Below are 3,508 nucleotides of genomic sequence, written 5' to 3'. Positions count from 1 at the left end.
AAAACAAAGTATTTATTCTAACAAACTAAGCACCTAGTGCTGACTCCCAAAACTAAGCACCTAGTGCTGACTCCCAAAACGACGAGATAACATCTCTTCTTTAAGCAACCTAAAGTACTCCTTTGCTTGGTCATCCAGTAAACTTGTGTTTGTTGTCATTATCACCTTGTCGTGCTGGTCCTGCTCCAAGTTCAGTTTTTTTCATCAATCTTGAGAAACCTTCCATCAAGTTGCTTTCGTTTTATCTCAATCTGTTCTCTTGACTGTCTCATTTTTTAATTTCCTCAATGAAAGGATCAGGTTCTTCCTCACTGCGTTTTTTTCCTTTAGCTTTTCCTTTTTAGCTTTCCTTCCTAAAGGTCTTTCTGAATTTGGACGCTCTTCCCCATTGGCATTGTCTTCCTTTGAAATCTTCTCTTATGCCCACTTAGGCTCAATTTTAAGAATATTCCATGCATGGAATAGTGTAAATGCCTTTCCTTTAATTTTTTTGGAACATTGTACTAGCTTCTGCTACCTACATACACAAAAACGAGGACATCTCATGGAAAAATATATTAACAAAGTCTTTGAAAGAATAATAATTAGAGGTAAGTAGGGTACCTTATCACTCATTGTCTTGCCACTTTCATTCTTCCTTTCTATTGCATCTACAAAACCTTGAAACAGACTCACTTCTTTATGAATAGTACTACTCCATCGATGCTTCAATGACGACCAATTGCGATCTGATTCAAATGTCTTATTGTCATGAAAGTACTTTTCAACTCTTTCCCAAAATCTACCATCCTTTTGATCCCTTCCAACAATAGCATCTTTACTTATATTAAGATATACCGAAATCAGCAATATATCTTCTCCTTCATTGAAATTCTTGGAACAGCCCTTTGGTTTTGACTGTGAAACCAAGTCATTCACTGGTGGGGACTCCATAACTTCATTTTCATTTTCCAGGTTTTCCTCAATGATAAAAACATTGTCATGGTCCTGATTCAGTAGGTTAGTGAAATACCGAGATGACATGGAGCTACAAAAAATAGGACACTTTTGAAGTGAACAAGACATTGCTTGGACAATTCAGTACACATCTAGTTTCTTTTCGTTTGATAACATGAAAGTACATTGAGATAATTATTGGCTATAAACATTATAATATATACTTCCCTTGTCGTGTGGTTCTATATTCTAAACAAATGATGACGGCAGTGCACTACTGTAAACAAACATCAACATAAACTAAAATAAACAAACTACCCAAAAGTGACAGAAGATTAGATGCTTCTTATAGTTACACATATTCTTGTCTTCCTAATCAAGCAAGAGAACAAGAAAAAACAAACTAACTTTGTACATGCACGAAACCTAAATCTGGCATAAGGAAAACAAGTAAAGAAATAACAGAGAAACCTACTTGTACGCATCCATGTTTGGCAATGGAGGCAGGTGTGTCGGTTGTGACGCTGACTGATGATCAGCATCAGTGATTGAGGGACGACGGCGAGAAGCTGGTGCTGGAACTTGGCGAGATGTGGCATGGGCGGGCTGAGAACCACCTCCGATTGTATCAAGAACCTTATTCAAAGACAAACGTCGATTCTTCGTCGACGACCGTGACACGGGGGAACGAGGCCGAGCATCCATCGATCCTGCCATCAAAACGATTTAGGAAAGGGAGAAGGACAACAGAATGGTGTAGAAAAAGTGTGGAGATGATCCGAGCAACGTACTAGGAACCAAAGAAGGGATATGTGGTGGATGGCGTTTGCAAGATGCTGGATCGTGGTCTTGGATGGTGGCGGCCGCGGAGGGGAGAAACAGCGCCGTGAAATATCCGTGGGAAACAATATTGGGCCGCTCCTGTACGGGTCTCAAATATACTGTTCCTGAGAATGGGCCTTAATTTTTTTGATGAATTCTATTAAAATAGGGCTCCTGTTGGACCTATTTTTTCTGGTTGGGGCCCTATATTTCAATTTGTTTATGAGTTTAGGGCTTGTATTGGAGTTGCTCTCAATCAGCTTATCCCTCAAAATCTCCAACCCTATGGTGTGCTCAGCTTTCATCTCATCGGTCATCTCCTTAGTGTTCATGTTCATCATTCTTCGATATGATTCTAGCAAAACAACCCCTCTCCTCAAACTTGTTGCTTCAACCTTTGCATCACAGACACGCTGTTGGGTCTCCAAAAACTCCCCATGTCGCTTAGTAGCAGCAGCCTGAACATCAATATATTTCTTAGAATTTTTGTCTAAGCTAGTGACATCATCTTTGGCTTTACCTTTACCATAGTGGTGTTTCTTTGCTTCTTTTGTCCCCATGGGTTGTTCCTCCTAATTAAGGGTGCGTTTGGTTGCAATGACAAGATGAGACGATACGGTACGATCTATCAAATAATATCGTTTGGTTTAGGGTCAAGGGTTGGGACATGACTATCTCAGTGTTGTCCCCAATTATCCCTCAGAACTGGAGGGACAAGAGAGGATATCAGGGAACGTCTGTGTCTTGTCTGTCTCGCAACCAAACACATCCTAAGATACCATTTGTCACATCTCCATCACCCAACCTTCTTTTGTTTCACTTATCAGTTTTCACCAAGATTGCATGCCACTTGGCGGGTTCATCACGAAGAACCTTCCAATAATGCAAAACTGTGGACGGACCTTTTTTTTAGAATAATCGTTCTAACAAAATTGCATAGCCCTGTCTGTCTCTTAGTTGATCATCAGATTGGCCAGTAGCATAAACTGAGGTAGCCTTGGTCCATGCGGCAAAAAAAAAAGAACCATCTCTCTCTCTTTTGCCAGCCAGGTACACTATTGTGTTTTACCTCTTTTTTAGTCTAAAAAATACTTGTCATTTATTTTCTATCCAGCTGACAATCTTTATGGCCCCTGACGAAATAGTTCGTGGCAAACTGGCAATGGTCTTTTGCAAAACACGACGCTGTGCACGTCAGCACGTGAGCTTGCGATGTCCACTAGGGAGCTCCATCCACTGATCCACCCCCACGCGGCGTGGCGTCGTCATTAACGGCTTGTGGGGAAGGGAACGAGCAACTAACCGATAATTAGTACCAGACCGGCCAGTGAACGATGCCAAAACCGGCTTATAAGCTCAGCTGCGACAACCGTTTTGTCTCTTCGGAGACATCCGATAAAATTGGAATGATACAGAGAAGATTAGCATGGCCCCTGCGCAAGGATGACACGCACAAATCGAGAAATGGTCCAAATTTTTTTGAGATTTCTGTACTGATGCCTTAGCAGCTATTTAGTACATTCACCCCTGTCCACGAGTACTTGTTTTTCCTTCCACATGCTCTCAACAATTTTTCTTTACACGTATGTTTTTTCTTTGGAATATATATTTAATCCTTAAGAAAAAAATGCATCCCAGACTGATTTTCTCGTTGTCTATGGAATATGTATCTCTACTACTTTATAAGGCGTGTACAACCTAGCGACCTTCAAACGATTTTCTAGGTACAAGAGACAGTTAAGGGACTGAA

The 3,508-nt window shown here is 40.8% G+C and overlaps 1 non-coding gene across 1 annotated transcript; it reads left to right on the top strand.

Moving 5' to 3' along the window:
- Window positions 1–3,134: 3,134 nt before the first annotated feature.
- On the top strand, window positions 3,135–3,237 carry LOC111590679 (U6 spliceosomal RNA). Its single transcript, XR_004855721.1, has one exon. It is a non-coding gene; the product is annotated as a U6 spliceosomal RNA (small nuclear RNA).
- The last annotated feature ends 271 nt before the right edge of the window (window positions 3,238–3,508 follow it).

The sequence above is a fragment of the Zea mays genome, chromosome 1, assembly GCF_902167145.1.
Source record: "Zea mays cultivar B73 chromosome 1, Zm-B73-REFERENCE-NAM-5.0, whole genome shotgun sequence".
In the NCBI taxonomy this organism is placed as follows: domain Eukaryota; kingdom Viridiplantae; phylum Streptophyta; class Magnoliopsida; order Poales; family Poaceae; genus Zea; species Zea mays.
Note: the sequence above shows the minus strand (reverse complement) of the source record. Positions and strands in the feature narration are given on the sequence as shown.